The sequence below is a fragment of the Camellia sinensis genome, chromosome 3 (assembly GCF_055761805.1).
Source record: "Camellia sinensis isolate YWXY chromosome 3, ASM5576180v1, whole genome shotgun sequence".
NCBI classification, from domain to species: Eukaryota; Viridiplantae; Streptophyta; class Magnoliopsida; order Ericales; family Theaceae; genus Camellia; species Camellia sinensis.
The window spans coordinates 15,467,718-15,475,394 of NC_138963.1; the positions used below are offsets into that span (position 1 = coordinate 15,467,718).

At 35.6% G+C, this 7,677-nt stretch overlaps 1 pseudogene across 1 annotated transcript; it reads left to right on the plus strand.

Moving 5' to 3' along the window:
- The first annotated feature begins 461 nt into the window (after positions 1-461).
- LOC114278912 (tRNA (guanine(37)-N(1))-methyltransferase 1-like) lies at positions 462-6,842 on the plus strand (annotated as a pseudogene). Its single transcript, XR_014363327.1, has 12 exons — positions 462-616; positions 717-903; positions 994-1,040; positions 1,403-1,447; positions 2,512-2,610; positions 3,334-3,453; positions 3,568-3,734; positions 4,916-4,986; positions 5,094-5,236; positions 5,387-5,498; positions 6,256-6,352; positions 6,821-6,842. The product of XR_014363327.1 is annotated as a tRNA (guanine(37)-N(1))-methyltransferase 1-like (transcript).
- The last annotated feature ends 835 nt before the right edge of the window (positions 6,843-7,677 follow it).

The following is a 7,677-nucleotide window of genomic DNA, read 5'->3' on the forward strand; positions in this document are numbered from 1 at the left end:
ATTTCTATTCTAGGATTGTCTGATACAGACATCTATCCTTGTTAAACAGAAAACACTGTATTGGAAAAGAAATGATGAAGCAGAAGCTGCCACCAATGTGGGAACTTTTGAGCTAATCAATTTTAAGGAGGTACCAAAAGGAGCCTTTAGGTTTTGTTTATCTTTCTGGGTTTGTTCCCATTCAATTTTTTTTACCTTCTTCAAGTATGAGCATAAGGTAACAGTGTCTAGTTAGTTTCCTGCCATTGCTTTTCATAATCCTTCAACAAATATGCAGTCACTCGAATTCGGCCTTTGTTATTTAAGCAGGCAAATGATGGTAGTAATTCATTCTTTTCTCTGCTTAGAAGTGATGTGTTACACATGAGAATGTGTCCTATTATCATTATGATTTCTTCATATATATCAAGTTTGATGAGCAACAAAAGGATTTGGAAAGAGTAGGGATGTCTGTCTGGTTATGAAATGTTTTTGATATACCAGAAAATGCTAATTCGTTAGTGATTTATGTTTTGATACACATGAGCTGCCTATATGACAATGGACTCAAGATTATAAAGAATTTCTTGAATCAATTATGACAGGAAATGATAAAATCAAGGACCCATTTATCAAGGTATAATTAAGTTTGATTTCTTGAACTGATTTCTTAGTACATTATTAAGTTGTAGTATGTGAGGTGTTTGGAGTGTCACGATAGATTTTAATGGTTGCAGGATTACAGAGAGCACAACGATGACACCACCGTACACTTTGAAGTTATTATGTCCGAGGAGAACTTGATCATGGCAAAGCAAGAGGGCTTGCTAAAGAAATTTAAACTCACCACAACTATCAGCACAAGCAACATGCATCTGTTCGACCCAAAAGGCGTGATTAAGAAATATGAAACCCCTGAACAGAGTATGATTGTACTATACACCAGTTCAGATTAACCTCTAATCATGTATCAAATTTTCAGGTTATTTACAATTTAATTCTTTTGATTTGTAGTTCTTGAAGAATTCTTCCACGAATCAGAGGTCATCTGTCAAACTTAGGTATTTCCCCCCTTCTTCTTCTGATTCTACCATTGTGGTTGACCTCCCTAGAAGGGAAAGTGTAGAAAGGTGGGAGGCTTGTTTAGTGGGGCATTTTTTGGGTAGGAATTTGAATTTTAATTATGTCAAAAATTTTGCTTTCAATCTGTGGTAAAATAAGGGGTTAAGGCCGGTGCTATCTACCTCAAATGGGTTCATCTTTTTCATGTTTGATGTCATGGTGTTCTTATTCTCTCTTTCTCTCTCTCTCTCTCTCTCTCTCTCTCTCTCTCTCTCTTTCTCTCATTTCAACTTTCTAATTATGTTTTCTTGAATACTATTTGGATATTGGAAGCTAAATTTTATTTTGTTGTTATTGTTAGGTGTGAGGTTCACATCTTATCATGGGATCTTCCTATCAACATTTGGTATTATATTCCCGTTTGGCATCTTCCTCTTTGTTTGGTTGTTTGCTTCTCATTCTGTTTGGTTCTTTGTTTGTCTCTCCACGAGCAAGACGGGATTGTATGTGAAGGGGGGTGTTAGATAGCTTGATATACATTGTTGGGCCCATTTTGTAATAGTTTAGGCTTTTGGGAAAATTGGTAACTTAACAGCAACCTTTCTATGTGACTGTGCCTCTTCTCCTCGTACATGGTCCATTATTAGATTAATTTATTGTCTGTTTATGGTAGTTATGTCGCAATTCATTTGTCTGGACCATAGAAAGCTTGTCCATTGATAGCCATTGATATGGATCTCTTTTACAAAAAAGAAAAACCATGTATTATGGATTTAGTATGTAGTGGTCTTGTGATCACGAAAGTATCTACATGCATGGGCTATATGGCTGCAAATTTTTTCAACTCTGTCAGATACTATGTGATGCAGACTGTAATTAAATCCTAGTTACTTGCGAATGAAGAATTTTGTCTGGCTGTGAGTTCACTACTGCTGGTTAGTCCTTGACATGTATGCTTTGACATCCTAAATTAAATCCTTCCATTGCTTCATTCATGTAGAGAGAGAGAGAGAGTTCATTACAGGGTTGGTCTTCCCAATGTGGGTTTCTGGGAGGGGTGGACTGGATACTTTTCAATTTATCCGATACTCGCATGCTTGTTTTATGTTTTATAGGCCCTATTTGGTAGAGCTGTGAGAAAGTGCTTATAGCTTATGCCTAAACAGCTTATAGCTTATAACTATGAACATATGTTGATTTCTGACTTATAAATTAAGCATCTCCTACCCCACTCAAAGAATAAGCTGATTTCTGACTTCCAAAAAGCTATAAGCTAGAAGCTATAAACTAAACCAAACATATCAAAATAACTTAAATTAAGCTGAAAGCTAAAATAAGCAGCTTTTAAGCTGTACCAAACAAGCACATAGTGTGGTAAAATGCACATGTTTCGATTCAATTCCAAATGATTGATTTTCAGTTTTCTTGTTTTGGTGACAATATATCAACTATTCCAAACATACTCTGCAGGTGGTGTTAAATGAGAATGGGAGGGAGGATACGACATCAACTTTTGAGCTTGTGAGATGCAAGCTGACTTTGTTTTATAATTACTGGCAGATGAATGAGGTAATAAACCTGAACAATATCATTTCTAAGCATGTTTCTTTAATCTTCTTGTGTCTGCATGCCTTCTTCTTGTGTCATTCTTTTTTGTTGCTTTATGCTTCTCTGAATCTGTTTGCTTGCTATTCTTTTTCACAATTTTAACCTTGTTGCTTTTTTCATCTTTAAAATTATGAATGTGTTCATCTCAATTTGAAATTTAGTTGGGCTGTTGCTTTTTTGCTTGAATACTTTTGGCATGTTTGCGATTCAGAATTGTTTAGAGTAGAGTAGGTAATATAAAGACAACTCATTAAGTAAGGATTAAATCGTGCTCTCCTTGCTAGCTTAACACAACCCTTATAAAAGGAGGAACAAATAAAATCATTGTTTGTACTCCTGTACATATGATAGGTTGTTGAAACAGTTGATGGAATCTTTTGGAAATAGGGATGTAAAAAGAATTATTATAAATTTGTAAGTATGTTGTTGAAGAGGTTACCATCAATCACAAAATTTACATTGGCAAGTCTTGGCATTTTTGGTGATACAAGATTTTAAACTGATAGATCGTAATCAATTTTGATATTTGTGACATGAACTTGTGATAATGGAGGCCTCCTGTCTAGTGCACACTTGGACTTGCAGTTATCCCTTTCGTTCCTCCTCCCCCTTCTTGTTCCCCTTGGGGTTCGTATATCCTCAATTTTCATACTTTCTTTTTCATCCTTGATGTGTTCCTTGCAGATTTTAGAGGCCTTGCTACCTAACAGTATGATTGTTCCTTCAGCTTTTGAAACAGTTGGGCACATTGCTCATCTGAACCTGAGGGATGAACATCTTCCATACAAGAAGCTTATTGCAAAGGTACATTGTTCTTAGAAATATTATCACTGCTTTTGCAATGTCATGAAATTAAGTAGGCATTATATGTGTTCTCATAAACTGTCTCTAACGGCCAGAGGTGGTTTTTGTTATCAGGTAGTCTTGGATAAGAACAAGCCAAAGATACAAACAGTTGTCAATAAGATTGATGCCATTCATAATGATTATAGGACGATGCAGCTTGAAGTTTTAGCTGGAAATCTTTCCCTTGTGACTATAGTTGTTGAGAATGGACTGCGTTTTCATGTTGATTTGGCAACAGTGTAGGTTCTTTTTTCTTGCAATCTGGTGTAGTATAACCAGAATTTAATTGCACAATTATCATATCATCACCCAACGCTCATAAGTCCACAATCTTTCCAAGTATTACATGTTTGCTCGTTTGCATTGCAACAACTTAACTAAGTTTTCTGAGGTCCCTGCATCTATGTTCTCTGTAAATATGAATTGTAGCACCCACATTTGTCTCACTATTTACATAGAAGTCAAGATGATCCTGTCATTTAAGGTGTGTTTTTTTGATGTACTAATTTGAAATTGTTGATCAATCAACTTCAGGGCTTAACACACCAGAAGTTTTGACTGCCCAACATTTATTTCTACAGATTAGAATTCACATTATTTCCACTTGATCACTTATTTGAGTTTTTAATTCTTAATGCGTGGTAAAATATCTGTTGGATCCTTATCCGTCACGGTTGAAGAATGCAAACTAGGTGAAACTTGAAGGAAAACAGGAATTTCCTGATGCAATAATGTGAGCATATTTTTGGAGACCGTGCACATAATTTTATGCTCTCAATACTGTCAGAGACATCTGGACTATTGTTCATTGACATGAGATTGAGTCATGATACAATCGCTAGTGAATTGTGCGGAATAGCATACATGGGTAGTAGCTTTGTCTGTAGATCCTATATCATATAGGCAAAACGAAATTGGAGGTTCAAAGGTTTAAATTATGAGGAGCTGGTGCACCACATTTTGCAGTGTTGAAGTAGGCTACCATAACTCTTGATGATTAACGTTTGTTGATTTTGACTGACAGCCAACTGCTTTTGGTTAATGTTTAGGCATTTTGAATTAAGACGTGATTTACTCTCAGTAAAAATATTATGCAATTAGGTGTCTAATACTAAACTTATTCACACTTGAAGATGAATTTGAGGATTTTTAGGTTGTTTTGCTTTGAAGACTCAATTTAGGCACATCCAGAATACGTTCCTCCATGTATGTTTTAACCAGAAGCCAAAATTTTATTGAAGGCTATAACTATTGGTGCACGAGTTCTCTCAATATATTTTGAACTCTACTGTTCATCATGTAGAACGTTAATTGTCTTTCTAAGAAGTCTAGAAACAAGGATCTAAAACAAAAGAATAATGATTTTTATTTTTTATTTTTAATATGAATTGGATTTAATTTTTCCTATTGTTTTATGCTGGTATTGGAATTCAAGGCTAGCAACTGAAAGGCAGAGGCTTCTGAATTGCTTCACATGTTATGATGTTGTTTGTATGTTTATGTTCGCTCAGTTGCATCATATTTTCTGCTGTTTTCCACTAGCATACTGCAGTCTCTGACTCCGTAGTATATACTTTTTTCCTCTTCACTATTAACAGGTGATGTTTTTGCTGGGGTTGGTCCTATAGCTATATCTGCAGGAAGAAAAGTGAAACATGTATTTGCTAATGATTTAAACCCCTTTGCGGTTGAATATCTGGAAAGGAATTGTGTCCTCAACGAACTTGAGAAGAAGATAGAAGTATGAATTTAGCTTGTCATGCAATTATTGTTTAATGGTTTTCATAGCTTCATTTTTCAATTTAGAAAGTGTCTATATTTATATATCTGCAACTTGCATTCGACGAAGTTGTATCATGTGGGCTTAATTATTTTGTTTTTGTATGTCTAGGTTTTTAACATGGATGGAAGGAGGTTCATTGATGCTATGTTTGCAAGTCAAAAAGCTCAATCCATCACACAAGTGGTTATGAATTTGCCAAATGACGCTGCAGAGTATCTAGGTATGTAAATTATTTTGATAGAGCATAAATTCTCTTTTTCTTTCAGCAGTGAAGTTTGTATTTTGAAATTAAATATTGAGAGTTGCTCGTATAGCTTTTCCATTTTTACTGCTCTACCATTTTAAATGCTACTTAGTAGGTGATATATTGTGAAGGATTTAGATGGTAATAATTACTTATTGAGTTCTATCCTTGGACTTAGGAATTGATGTATTAAATTTTAAATAGGACATATGATGTGATATAGTTTCAAGGTGGCTAACGTTTCTTGTGAATTTATCATGGGACAGAAGCCCTGGGAATAGCATTACAACATTAGGTATAGGATTCTTATTCTGGCTAGCTGAGTAAGGTACTTTGCTATGGCCTACTTTGGCTCTGGTTAACTCCTTCATAATCACTTTGAAAAAAGGATTTTTGAGATGTGTTTATTGGAGACCTCTTATGAGGAAGTAAGATTATATTCAGTGAACAGTCTTCATTATGCATTTCTCTTAGGATTGTAAAAAGTTAAGTTCCATCAGCATGTGGCACTTGGATGGCAACAGTTTAAAGATTCAAAGAAATCGCTATGATCAGTAATTTAGTCATTCAAAATAATTACCTGAATGTCATATAGAAAAGAGTGGAGAAGGTGTTGGAGTTATACAAGGAATGGAGTAGATAATGGAAACCACAGAATATGTTGCGATTTTCAAAATTGCAGACACTAGCATTCAATTGTTCTCTCTCTCAATATTTTGCCCAATTATTGCAGATGTATTCAGGGGAATATTTAGAACAAAGCCCAAGTAGAGAGAAATTACCTTGCCAAAGATCCATGTTTATGGATTCTCAAAAGCAACGTCAAATATGTAAGTTACTTGGATTTGAAAGATGGAAGTGATCTTGAATTTTGTTATATAACATTCCTTTGAAGTAACTACATAAGGAGAAACAAATAAACCATAAACAAAGAAAAAGAAAAGAAAAGAAACGAAAAAATAGAGAAAACCATAAATAAGAGGAAGATTGTTTTCAACATTGTAGTAGTCTTCTATGTCTGTATATGCTTGTCAAGCTTGATTGTGTTTGCCATGACCATATATGAACCTTGCACTTTTCTCTGTGTAAAAAAAGGTCTCATTGTCCAATCTGTTAATACCCATTTCAAATTTGTAATTAGCAGTTTATATTCTGAAATTGACAATTTAATTACCTGCAAATGAGTTAGAAATTTTGATTTGAACTTACGATTCTCTGAAATATCTAATTTAATTACCCATTTCAAATATTTTCATTAAAAACAAGCCTAACATTATTTCTCATTTTCTTTGGTATAGATGGATGATGGATGATGGATGATCTCGTGCACGAAGCAAAATTGTACAAGACTACTTGGCAGTATAAGCATTTTTGGGAGGATTAAATATTATTGGATGGATGTGTATGGATAACAAATATTAGTAGTTTTATTTGTTGATAGCTGCACATGAATAACAAATAGTTATGTTTCAATTTGTTATGCTAGATGGATGTGACTTGTGAATGAAAACTTGAATAGTTGTATTGTGTCGAATGTTAATGAATTATGTATTGTGTCGAATGTTAATGATTCAGTTAATTTGAATGATGCTTTAAAATTATAGGTTTATTATGGATTGAATGAATATTTAGGAATTACAGGTGTATTGTTTTCCTGCTTTGGTGACTGTAGACACCCCATTTTTGACCGACCTTGAGACTCAGACGTCACCGATTGAGCACTTGGTGATATTGCATAATGTGCTCGTTCAGAAGTTTCAGAGTCGCGGCTGCGAGCCCCGCCTCCGGACTTCCGGACCTTCTTCGGTGCCTTGCCTCGGTTTGCGAACCAGACTCGGTTTTCTCTGTTTCTTTTCCTAAGGGGAGGGAGAGGTCCCGTAGACCATCTCTCAATGTCCGTAGGCTACATTTGGTGGCCGTAGGCCATTTTGCCCATTTCGGAGTCTGGTTCCCGGTTTTCGGAGCCGTCAGGCCGTGTGCCTCGGTTCGGGACCGCCTAACCATCTCCGTTTGCTCTGATTTTTGGCATACATCTTATTTTCTCCCTTTTGAGGGACACTGGGGTCTGAGAAACCCACTTCGTGGCCGAACGCCACTTTCGGTGTTTAACGGGCAGTTTCTGGGGCCCCGAACTGCGTGTTTTGGCCCCCGAACA